We start from the raw sequence: 13,411 nt of genomic DNA, 5'->3' as shown, positions 1-13,411 counted from the left end.
AACACAGTTAGGATTTGCCCATGCTGAAGCCCAAACATAGACCTGGAGTTCAGTGTTGTGTCTACCATGTGCCTTGTCTAATCCAGAATGGGCTTGTTCGTCATGCTCTTTCCAGACATAACATAAAACACCAGGACGACTGTAATTAACACTGAGAATACAGAATAACCTTTAGCTAGAGCTATTTTGGTCCAACAGTTGAATCCAGCAGAATAAGACATCTAGGTTCATAACCCTCATCAAGGTCTGACGCCCTCTGTGATGGGACATGTTTTTTAAAAGCCAAATGAGTTCTATGTTCAGGAGTCCTGAGCTGCTTAAGAAAAGTACATTCAGATTTGATCTCTTTATGTGTAACTTACCCCAGTTGCTAGCTCCAGTTTTTACTCATCCATTATGATGATGTGATGTGATATTAGCCTAGATTTAAATACACCAGGTTTGATGGAGAATAAGAATATATGAATTCCTGATCCATCATTTTAAACATTTGCTCTCTGTACTAAAAGATAATTCAACTCAGCTAAATAAGAAATTGGATTACATGATCTTGTTACTATTGCCAGTAGATACTAGAACTACAACATGTATCTTTGGGGTAATCAATATATTAGAACCAATTATACATAAACACTTGTGAGGTTAGTTTGTAAGGCCCACACAAACATGAGTAACTTTATGGAACTTTATGTGTAACATTTCTGATGCCAAATTTGTCTTAAAAGATTCTGACTTAACTGAAATGCAGGTAATAAATTAAAATAGCCACATGACTATCTGTGCATCATTACTGAAGAGCACTCATTTCAGCAGAGGTTAGCAATAACACTCCCAATGTGTCTCCAGAGCCACATCCTTCACATACCTTATTTGAAATAATTCTATTAATTTCTGGCCAAAACCACTTTTGATCCAAATAAAATCCATTTTTTTTAATTTGCGGCATCTCGTGGGGGAAATTCACATCTAATTGTGATTATTAGGTTCAGAGCAAGGTTTTTTAACAACTACTTCCAGAACATTCAAAATCAAGCTAAAACAGATCAGAAGGCAAGGTCTCTCTTAATATGCAGTTCATTTTGAACAAAGTTGCATTCAATATATGCACCATAACAGGAAATTGTGTGCATGTGGTAATATTTTTACAGTGAGTAACATCTTGTCATTTGTCAACACATTTGTCTTTTATATCCTCTGCAGCTAAATTTGGTTAGAAAAAGCCTATATAAAAAGACATCTATGTATTTATGTATTTCTAGTGCTCATCTCTAAAAAGCCAAAGCCCTTGACAACCTGGCTATTTTAACACAAAAGGGATACAAAGGGATAAGGAGCAGATACATAGGCAGAATATTAGCTTTTTTGTTAAACTCCAAGCTTCTCTGAAAGTGTACGTTTTTCATCAGATCAGGTCAAAGACCCATATGAAAAAGAGTAGCTTGCAGCAATACAGTGATGTTCAAGATCCATCTTTCTGCTCCAAGTTCTAAGTTGTGTTTCTTGAAGTAAATTGATTTTTAAATAAATTATATTCACTTTCTTTGCAAGCAAGTAACAAAACTTATTTGATACTCAGAACCCAATACTGTGACTTGGTGTGCTGAATTCACAAAGTAGACCCAAAGAAAAATGTAGGGAGTAGTGGTAAGGAAGGATTATCATTAAAAATGTATAGAAAGAGGAAGGTAGAGAAAATCCTTTTTTTCCTTTTGATGGATCCTAATTTCTGTAGTAGGATCATATTCAAATAAGAGACGAAGTTTAACTAGACTCATAATTTACATAGATGGAAATTTTGGGATAAGAAAGGTAAAAGATGATTGTCCAGGACTTGAATTATTTTTTAGCATTTCCCAGTTAAAACACACACACACACACACACACACACACACACACACACATTAACACCTCTAAGCCTAAAGATGGAAAAGCTTGTGCCTTAACACTTCTGCCATATTCCTTCACTGGAAGAATTCTTACCTGAAGTCCAAATAGTTGACTCCTTTTGTCATTCCATAAAATATTTGGAAAAATTTTCCATCAGCCTTCTCAGAGACCAGATGAAAATGCCCTTTCACTGTTCTCTGTCTGTCACCCTCTCATTTCCTGTACACACCTACTTGGACAGCTCCATTTAATGCTAGGTTCATGTCCTGACTCAAAAACTAAGATTTCCCAAGATAGGAAAGTTTTGAAGTGAGAGATGTTTTATTTGCACTCTTAGAAAAGATTTTTTTCCTTGGGGTGTTGGGTCAGAAGTGGCAGATCAGCCTCCAAGTCCAGAATAGGAGAGTATGATTCATTCTTACATTTCTTTTCTTGTGAAGTGAACATTCAATGACCATTCTTTTCAGAAATGCATTTCCTCCATATAAACACGAATTAGGAAGAAAAATAATGTCTTGCCTTAATCCTAGAGATAGCAGCATCTTTGATGAATGTTCAGAACATCCCTAGGCATATTTGACCTTGTAATTTCTGGGATTTTCCATAAAGTAACATTGATAGAAGGGGACTCAGTGTTAAAATTTCAGCATTTCCCTATAATACAGCATCATTCAACAGAGTATCTGATGAATCTGCTCTCTAGAGGTGATAGTTCTTGGAATAATATAAATTCATCCCAGCAATTGAGCTGTGTGACAGGGTCAGTGTGCAGTCAAACATCTGACCTGATGTGCCTTCTGTTGGCTCAGGTATGTGTATGGGGCGAATTCTATTTAGAGCCACTCAAAATTTTCCAGCTTTCCCTAGCTTAACTGTTCTTTTCATTTCTCTTTAGCTGTCGTCTGGGCTTTGAAGTTTTATATTATATTGCCCCTTGAGTACATCCAGCAGGACCTGAAGTTCATGGTTAACATTAACAAGGTGAACACTGTTAGCAAGGGACTCTACAGTAAATTCCTAGAGTTTACAGAGATGAATGGCATTCATAGGACAATTATGAAGACTTAAGGTCAATTTCTGCTCAGCTATCTAATCAAGTGACAATTATTCAGGTACTTGCCTATGTTCTTTGGGCTACATCTTCAGTAACTTGTGAGATTTGTCATCATTTTTCTTCATTTATTTATTGGAAAAATTCTGAAAAATAAGTAGAAAGGATGATTGTCTCTTTTGCACAACAGTTACAGAAATTTTGTTGCCTATATTGTAATTTTATCATTAATAAAATAACCTAGATTATAAAATTCCACATTAGATTATGGGCTGAAAAAAGGCAGAAAATATTAGCCATATTTGTGTCTTTCATAAGAGCTGACACAATGCTTTGTGCACAACAGATGCTCAATACATTTTTTTTAAAAATTAAGAGTCCGTATTTAGTTTTCTCCAAAAGTTTTCCTGGAAGGCTCCCAAAGTGGTGGGATTTTTTTTGTTGTTGTTTTTTTTTTTGTTTTGTTTTTTACCAAGACAGAATGTTACCAAAATCTCTAGGAGTAATAGATCAATAATAACCCCACTTCATTGAAGAGGAATTTATCTCAATTTAATAAAGTATGTCCAAATGATTTTGATCGGACCATAATATAGAAACAAGCTAATAAATTCTAGAGTCACTTTGTGGTTTTTACCTAGAGCCACATACAACTTGACTAATGTAACCTCTTCCTGGCATGAGCATATGGTTATGTTAGAAAGCAAAGGGGAGATGGATGGAAAGACATTGGGAAAACCTTAAATGACTCATCTGGTTTAATTCTTTTTTAGGAATTCAAGTTTATGTTTGGTACATATTGCCAGATCTGTATCATATTAGATTTTATAGAATGTGTAGAAGAGGGTTAAGACATATTCCTGGAATAAAATATTGTCTCTAGAAGCCTTCTTAAAATGCAAACCTAATTAACTAGACAAGGTAATGAATTCATTTATCAATACCACTAAATAATTACCATTTTACCAGCAAACATCAGTGCCCTATGATGAAAGGACTTGGGAAGGTAAATGATAATGGTGGAGGGTGGCAAAGTCAAGCATATTGTGCTTTGTCCAGGAGAAATGTGCTGAGGATGAAAGTGGGGTGAGCCACAGGGAGGATCCCTGGTTCTTAGAGGTTGTGTGAGGATTCTGAGAGCCTGTCTTGGGAGGAGATAATGAAACAGAGCTCTACTTCACAACCCACCTTAGACCTGATCCTGTGCTCTTCTGTGGTGATGATGGGGGATTGGTACGAAATAAGATATGAAAGGGGGATGTAATGCATCAGTGTCTTTGTGACCTTCTTGAAGAAACACGAAATTAGTGATTATTCAGAAAAAATCAGTCTGGTTGTAAGGACCAAAGTCTCTAAAAGTATTATTCTTGATGTATTTGCCTGGCAATGTTTGTTGATAGTCCAATGAAAATGGTTAGTCTTCTCATAGATATTTTCTCTTTAGACTTGTACATGAAATTAGTGAAATCAATTCTAACCATATTCAGTTCTTTCTTTGCTCAGATTTACTTAGGATATATTTTCTTTTATAAATATTTTATTTTATAAATATTTAAATCATTGTCCCATGCACTTATATAAGCATATGTTTGCTTCACTAATTCTTGTTAGAAAAGCAAATTACCATATTAAATCATATAAATATTAGCATGTAAAAATATGAAGTAACAATATTATTTCAAGTCTTAAAGTGGACTGCTCTGATAAGTCATTACACTAGGAGTTAGGCTGCACTGGAGACCCCAGTGGATACTTCCTTAAATTTAATTACTGTTTTAAAAGTTGCTAGGAGGAATCTGATTTTAGCTAACTGGTCTTAAATCCCGTTTGAACTTGATCATGCTATTCCTTTGACAGATCTGGAGGGTTAAAAAAAATATGGACAAGTTTGGACTCACTCTTAATGCTTGGAGATAGGTTGGTTCTAGAATTAGAGAGATGGTCAGGAAAAGGAGATATCTTTTCAAATGGAACTACTGGGAAAATATTCAAGTCCAGGACTTAAGTTTTAGTTCAGACTCTTAGATTGTCAGTAACAGAAAACAACTCAAACTATTTAAGAATTTATTATAAGAATACAGGGACATTGCCAGTTACCTAAGGGCAAGAGTGAAGTAAGTCCTTGGGAAGGGATTAAATTAGTGTCTGTTAAAGACAGTTCCAACCATCTTTCTCTTTAAGGTACACATGGTCAGTACACAGCCTTTACGGGTATTTGTTTTACTTCCAATTGCATGTTGAAACTAACTAAACTCTGATAATCTGATTCCATATTCCTGAGAGACATAGACTGACCCAATTGGATCAGCCATTCAAACTTGGTTTAATCCCCTCTTTGGGGCAGAATGGGTGAGGTGAGTGGAGAGCTGAACTAATGAAGACTACCCAACTGGTCATCTACTCCTTTGAGTCATTTCCAAAGAGGGGTGAGTCAGCAGAGCTGGGTAGATACCAAGAGCGGTAGTGTAAAATTTGAAATGGCGTTCAGTGAATTGATGCAATGGGGTAGGGAAAAACGAAAGGATAAAGTAAAGGATAAAAAATGGCAGTAAAGATAAAAGTAATTTTTTATCAACTGAGATTAGAGTAAGCCATTCTTAAACTTCTGACTGAGAATATTTCCTCTCCTTTGCCAGTGTGGAGGTAGGAATGCTGTTGAGAATTTCACTTCTTCCTTAAAGCATTTTCTGACTAGTCATTACTCACAGATGCCTTTAACTTCTGAACTTCTATAATTCTTGTCAAGATCTTGCTATTAAAATACCTCATTTTTTTAGTGTTGTGTCATGCAGAGAAACGGTAAGAGTATACATTTATACATTCTTCAGAGTAAGATTCATGTTTTTGTTTCTTTATGATCCACCTGATTCTAAGAGCAATGAAGGCAGTGATTCATCTGAAAGTTGGGCTACTAAAAGGCTATACCCTTTCTTTATTCCTCAGCATCTATTATTTACTGAAAAAATAAAAAAAATTATACTGGATGAGCTCTCAGAGGCCTTCAAGCCCTAATATTCTCTGATTCTATGGTCTAAGATATAAACTCTCCCCGGTGAATGGAACACTTTGTGACAAATCACAACTATGGGGTGTTTGTGACAACTTTAGCCTGCAGGTGTTGCTGTGGTGTAGGAAGAATCAAGAGATGGGGAGGAACACATCAAACAATAGCGAGAAAAAGATGTTTTGAAGGATTCTGTTTATATCCCACATGCAAGAGTATGTTTCCCTGCTTCAGCATCTCTCTATGAAAGAACCGAGGTCGGTTTCCCAAACAGGGCATGAACCAGTGGGTGTGTGTTCTCGCCAGCTGGAACTGGATATCTGAAAGGATGTCCTGTTTACATTTGGCACCAAAGCCTAGTGATTGCACTGCCTGAGTGCCCCAGAGATGAGATGCAACTCAAAATGGATTTTTCACACAGGTTTGAAAAATAACACTCAGATGACCCTGTCATCATACCACCTGGGATTAGTTTATCAAGGGACTATGTTTTAAAAGAATGCTTACTAAGAAGGGTGAGGCAATGGTATCCATGGAATGCGGTTTTTTGTGGCATGGAGGATTTTCTTTACCCTTTTTCTTTCTCTTCCCTTTCTTTTTTTCTTCATATATATATATATATATATATATTTTTTTTTTTTTTGAACAAAGAGAAAAGTGAGAGGCAGAGGCTTGGCTGACAGCCAGACTTATTCCATGAAATGACCTGTGTAGGTAACTGAACACTGTACAGTGTAATATTATTATAGCTAAGCATTCAGTAAAGAGAAAATTAACAGAGCAAGTGTATTTTAAGACCAGAAAAGTTTTTCTTTCTTCTTTCTTTCTTTTCCTTCTTTCTCTCTCTCCTTCCTTCCTTCCTTCATTTCTCTCTCTCTCTCTTTAAAAAAAAAACAATTTAAGACTTACCACATTATCCATCAATCCTACTCCTGGGCATATATCCAGAGGGAACCTTAATTCAAAATATACATGCACCCCAATGTTCATAGCACTATTTACAATACCAAGACATGGAAACAACCTAAATGTCCATTGACAGATGACTAGATAAAGAAGTTGTGGTATATATATATATATATATATATATATATGTATATGTACACACACACACACACACAATGGAATACTACTCAGCCATAAAAATAATAAAATAATGTCATTTGCAACAGCATATGGATGGAACTGGAGATTGTCATTCTAAGTGAAGTAAGCCAGAAAGAGAAATAAAAAGACCATATGATATCACTAATATGTGGAATCTAAAAAAGACAAAATCAAACAAAGTTATTTACAAAACAAAAACAGACTCACAGACATAGAAAAACAATCTTATGGTTACCAGGGGTTGAGTAGGAAGGGATAAATTAGGAGTTCAAGATTTTCATATGCTAACTAATATATATAAAATAAATAAACAACAAGTTCATACTGTATAGCACAGGGAACTATATTCAATATCTTATAGTAACTTACAGTGAAAAAGAATATGAAAGTGAATATATGTATGTTCATGTAAGACTGAAGCATTATACTGTACACCAGACATTGATGCAACATTGTAAGCTGACTATACTTCAATAAAATGATATATAAAATAAAAAAACAATTTAACAGAAGCTGTGGGAAGTGATAGTGGGAAGCCAGAACTAAGAAGAAGAAAGGAATAAGAAACTAAAACAAATAATGTGAAAAAGGTGAAAAATTATTGTAAAGACAGAAACTCTTAAATAACTGCATTTGTTTGTCCTGCAGTGGAATGCTGTGACTGTGAGAGTTGTTACCTAGTTGTTCATTGCAAATCTTTATTCAGAGAAGACATTTTCTTATGATACCTTCTCAGTAGGCTCCTGTTCTTTCTGACAGCTTGCCTTTTTGACCTTCTGGTTTATAGTTAGTACTAAATGCTATCATCTTTTATTATTGGCTACCATTCTGCCTTAAATCGTTCTGGCATTAAATGAATGAGAAAATACATATATGGATATGGTTTCAGGGTATGTCGCCTCAATGAGATTGTAAGCGTCATCAAGGTAAGTCATGACAAAGTTCCATTGTTAGACATGGTGCCAACACAGAAATTAATCAGGGATGAACAGAGCAACCTAGAAGTTTCTAACTTTTGGTCTTTCCCCCACAAATTTGTGCCACATTTTATTATTTGTTTATTTTATATTGAGTGTGCATAACAAGCTTCAAATACTGATTTGTGTTTGATGATGCCAAGGCTACTCCTGCAATAAGTGGAGCCAGAATTAGCAATTGAATAGCCAAGTAAATAAAGACCAGGTACTCATAACCCACCATTTATCACAGGTTTGCAAGACAACTGCATTTATTTCAATCTACGTGTGAGAGAACGTGCCTAGCAATCAGGTCAGCACTATGAACATTGCACTGTATTTATCTTTAGTCTCTAAACATTGTGTGTAATCAAGGAAGTGAGATGGAGTCATAAAAAACCATTATAGAGTTCTGAAAGCCCTCAATTTCATATTTACGTCTTGGAACCAGCTCATTCTGACTTCATAACTCCTTAATTAGAGGCACAGTCGTTTTCTTTTCTGTAGGGCATTTTTTTCACCCTCACAATACAGGCATACATTTGGTAACTAATACTAGCAATTAGCCTCATCTGCTATGTAAATGAGTGTAATTGCAATTAAATACTTTAGTAGGCCCAAAGGGAAAACATGCAATCATTACAAAGTAAGTAGAAGAGCATGGTTAAGGGACATTTAGAAGTGTTAGCAGAAGTGCCTTTTCCCTGTGGTGTCAGGAGCCTTTTCTATAGTGAATTATTTCACTGGGATGGAACTTGACTTGCATTTCTTGTTCTATTTTTCTACAGAGATTGGGAGGAAACTGCCCTTTTCAGCATTTCTAAGGGTTGTTTAGTTTTAGTAAAAAAATCAATTTAAGAAACAGTTTCTCTTCAGCATGGATTCAGGGCTTAAAAATATCAACTTTCAGCTACTTTTGTTGTACAGGTTGGAAAAACAGCAATGTACTCTCCCAAAAGATACTTTGAATATCAGTATTTACTCATTAATAGACCTTACGATTGAGAACTGTTGAAAGAATGTTAGCACACATTGGAGAGACAGATGACTTGCTAGGGAGTCAAGCAGGACTGGTACGAGCTAGTAGCACAAAGTGGCTTATAGCCCAGGCTCTGGAACCACAGTTTGGGTCTCCAGTCCTCACCAGCTGCATGCACTTGGTCAAGTCATGCACCTATTTTCCCTGATTGTAAAATGGGAAGACATAGTGCATATGTCTGAAAGCCCTCGATTTCATATTTACATCTTGGAACCAGATCATTCTGACTTCATAACTCCTTATGGGTTGCTGAGGATGACATTGGCTCATGTACATAAAGCACCTAGAATACAGCCTGGCAGAGAGTAAGTACTCAATCGATAAATGTGAGTTGAAAGATCTTTAGTCCTTCCATTCTTTCATGCAGATATTCTCCCAGATAAAGCCAGACCTCATAGCAATACACCTAAATAGAATTGTTTTGGTCTCTAACAGGAGTGAGGTTATTGTATTTTCAGCATTACGCCGTGAGAGTTTTTTGAGGGACATAATGGAACTTACTATTATAGGCATGCATTTACTCTGAGTGATTCACACTGTGATGCAGGGACTTGTTAACAAGAATCTAGATAAAAGCTGGTGTTTTTTAATCTATGGACAGTGAATATGTAACAGATCATTTTTTTGTTTGTTTACATTGGTTGCTAGGAGTCTCAGAGGCAAATTTGTAGCCAACACATCTCTAGTTATTTATACAGTACTCTCTTGCAACTCAGGGTTTTGTTTCTCCCTCCTTTAGTTTCATACAAATCCATGTCCTTATTTGTAAAAAATTTTGTTGTGTGCATATTGTAAACCACTTCAGTTATTCTTGCATAATTGTGTACCATTGAACAAGTCACTCCTCTTCTTTGAGACACAGTTCCTTCATCTTTAAAATGTAAAGCTGGGCTAGGTGACTTTTATTTTTCTTTCCAACTTCAAAACGCAGATTCTTAATTAAAATAAGTTCTTCTTGGTGTTGTTGAAAATGATGGCCTGGATAAATGAAGAGAAAACTCTTCAGGAAATAAATGATACATAATATTATCAGAGACAAAGGATATAGGGGAATTTTTCAGATCTTCTCACTTTGAATATTTCTTCTTTCTCTCTCACTACAGATTTACCCAAAGCGTTTAAAAAATTATCATGAATATTTCAGTCAGTTCTTGGTTCCTTTCCAACAGGGAAGGAAAAGGCAGAAGGCTTTGTTTCTGCCAGTGGACGTGCGAGGAGCATTTCAGTGACTTTCCCTGTGTTTCTCCTACGTCCTAGGCAAGGGAAAGGGAACAAGAGGACCTCAAAGAATAAAGAAAATAAGAGAAGACTGTAAACTTCTTTTGCCAATTTTGATAGAAAGAAAATCTAGAATTCTTATCTCCTTCTCTTGTTTACCTACTACTTATGAGTTACAGGGAGAGCTTCAAAGGCTTAGCATTGTCCACTCTATTGAACTCCGTTATCAGAGAAAAGACTACCAGATGTTTAGCAATCAAACTTGGTGCAGAACGTAACTTTAATGGAAAACAGAAGGGCGTTTTGTTTCCCTCCCACTGTGCTATCTATCTGAGAGACTTTCAGGAGCCCACTTTCCATAACCGCTTTGAAAAACATACACACTTTCTGAAATGCTACAATTTGACACAATTGGATATAATAATAAGGTGAATCTTTAAATATATTGTGAAATAAATAACTCTGCATCCTTAGGGAAGGAGTTTATAAAGCCTGCATTTTCTAATGTTAAGACCACCTTAGAGAGCAATTAATCAAACATAAATAGGAACATTTGATATTAAAACCATCCCAAAGGAGTCAAATCTTATTTTGCCTGTTTATATATGATAGACTCCCATAGGACCTCAGATTCGATTCCATTTAAAATTTTTTTTTTGTAAATATGTAGAAAATAGTTTCTTAGAAAGAAGGAGAAACTTAATTATTTTCTCTTCATTAAGATGCTTTTAAAAAGAAAAAGAAATATCTGTTATTTTTAGACTGAATTGAAAAAGAGATGCTTTCAGTAGAAGATTATTTTGATCATCTTGACAGTGAAGGAGATACTGCCCCCAAAGCTAAGATACTATCTGAACTGTCTGAGGTGTAAAGTCTCCTTATAGTTTTGGAAAACAGAAGGTGTTTAAGTTATTCAAAACATACTTGCTTACGGTGGGACTGGCTTGTTTTTAAAAGCTTTGTCCCATACCCAAAAGTTTATTCTTTACAAACTTATCTCACAATAAAGTGCCTGTCTGTGGGTTGTAAAGCAACTCCAAGATATCTGTCTGTGGTAGGGCCATGGATAAGTGTAATGAAAATTTGATTCCAGTAACTACTTCCCTCTAGATGCTATGAATTCTGATCTGCTCATACACACAACAACAAAAATATAAAATAAAATAAGAGGAATTCAAATAAAAAATAAAATAATTTGTAGATTTTGTTACTTTTTATTATATTAGATTTTAACTTTCAGATATAGTGACTCCAGGAAGAAAAAACCTTGGTATGATTACAATTTATAGAACTGGTTGGTTGAGCAAATGTTACTCTATTATTTATAACGCAGTTCCCAGTCTCATCTTGGGTCTCTTGATATTCTCTTTCCTCATCCTGCCTGTCATTTTTCCATTAAATTTCCAGTGTTTAGTAAACAGAAGAGACTCAAAAATAGGCAGTGGGTATTGGATTGGATGCTACGCAAGCCTACACAGGGAAGTTTTTTTCATAGACCTTTGAGTATGCTCTGTATGCCCAACTTGATTGACAAATGGTGTTTGGAAAGGGAAATTGTTCAGAAGGGAATAAAAATATCTTTGTTTATAGTCTTGCTGCAAAACAAAGTGGGAAAGTTCTCAGGCCTAGTTTCTAGTTCTCTGGTCCAGACAGATCAGTCAGACTGTGTTGGGCCTCACTTTGTTTCCAGTTTGCCCCTCGAGAAGCTTGAGGTTAGGGTCACCATCCAGATGATTCTGCCCTCCATTCTGGTGCATTCCTTTTAATAACAATGCTTTTCCCTCGTTTGATTGCCTGTGAGGGTCTTTAGAGTAGAGTACCCTCTGTGTAAATGTATCTTTTATTTTCACTCTTAAAAAAAAAAGTGCTTCAAACATAATCTTTGTCAGTAAGTATATATAATTCTGACTACATGGGTCAGTATATTTCACCACTTCATGTCAAAAAAGAATATATTTGTTTGCTTAAAGTGTTTTCTTCACTTGCTCTAGTATATTGTTTTTCAGACAGACTTGGATGATATCAAATGGAGCATTCCATTTAGTTAATAATAAAAGAATACTTATAAAAGGAAAAAAAAAGTGCTTCAAAAAGAAGTCAAGCTTTTGGCCCAATCTCTTTTCAAGTTCATGGCCATGATCCCAATTAAACAAAAGTTCCTAGATTGGGTTCTAGTCACCTATTTTAGGTATAACATATTTTAGACACTCAGAGAAGAACTTGGCTTTTGGAGGAATATTTAATATCAAATGTATATGTTATTTTTAAATTATTAGTGTCAAATATTTTATGTGCTTGTCTTTCACACTTGTTTAAAATAAAATCATGGCAATTACCTGAAATTAGGTATATTTTAAAAGGGAAGCAACTTAAAGGAGGAAAAAAAAAGATAATAGAAATGTGGTTTTTTTTTCATTTTAAGGAGAGTTTTTTTAGATATTTATTTTTAAAATAATTATTTTATGGAAAACAAATCTGGGATGATACGAAAATGAATTGACAGTAGAGAGCTGATCACTAAAGAAGGGATGTTTGTTCGATAAAAGAATATATTTTAAGTCCTATCAGATATATACTTTGGTATATGTTACACAGTTATACTTCTTCTTTTCTTCAGATCAACAGTTTACATGCCTGAAATTCATTAATTCAAGACTGCTACTGAGACACTTCCTGTCTGCTAGGCATAGAAACCAAGACAAGACAAATTCCTTAAAAATTTGTTTTAAAAAAAGGAAATTTCTAAGGATCCCTCAGGATTTTTAAATTTAGCTTCTTTATTTGCTTTTTTGGTTATGATAACCAAAATGCTTGATTTATGGCCAAGGAGAAAGTAGAGATAAATCAAACTAAAATTTGAGAACTTAGGAACATAGTCAACTTTGCAGTGGATTTCAGTGGTCCCCAAGAGGATGAGTTTAGAATATAGACCCAATATCAGTACTAAAAAAGAAAATCAAAAGCATCCCCATTGATGGGCATGTAGCATCGTGTTTGTGTTCTAAACCTCATAAGAAGAGGCTTATCTTTAGAAGAAAGGAGGTTGGGGTGATGGTATTGGAAGACTGTGGTTACAGGATGTATGGTCTTTTCATGTAGTAGTTAACCAAAAAGGTGATTCTATTGTATCTGCCCCAAACTACGATTAA

At 35.2% G+C, this 13,411-nt stretch overlaps 1 long non-coding RNA gene across 3 annotated transcripts in view; it reads left to right on the top strand.

Annotated features, from left to right (window-relative positions):
* Window positions 1-13,411, top strand: part of LOC140696838 (uncharacterized) — a 486,199-nt gene that overhangs the window by 136,268 nt on the left and 336,520 nt on the right. The gene's annotated exons all lie outside the window — the stretch shown is intronic.

Source organism: Vicugna pacos, chromosome 6 (genome assembly GCF_048564905.1).
Source record: "Vicugna pacos chromosome 6, VicPac4, whole genome shotgun sequence".
In the NCBI taxonomy this organism is placed as follows: domain Eukaryota; kingdom Metazoa; phylum Chordata; class Mammalia; order Artiodactyla; family Camelidae; genus Vicugna; species Vicugna pacos.
This window is presented reverse-complemented; position numbering and strand designations above follow the sequence as displayed.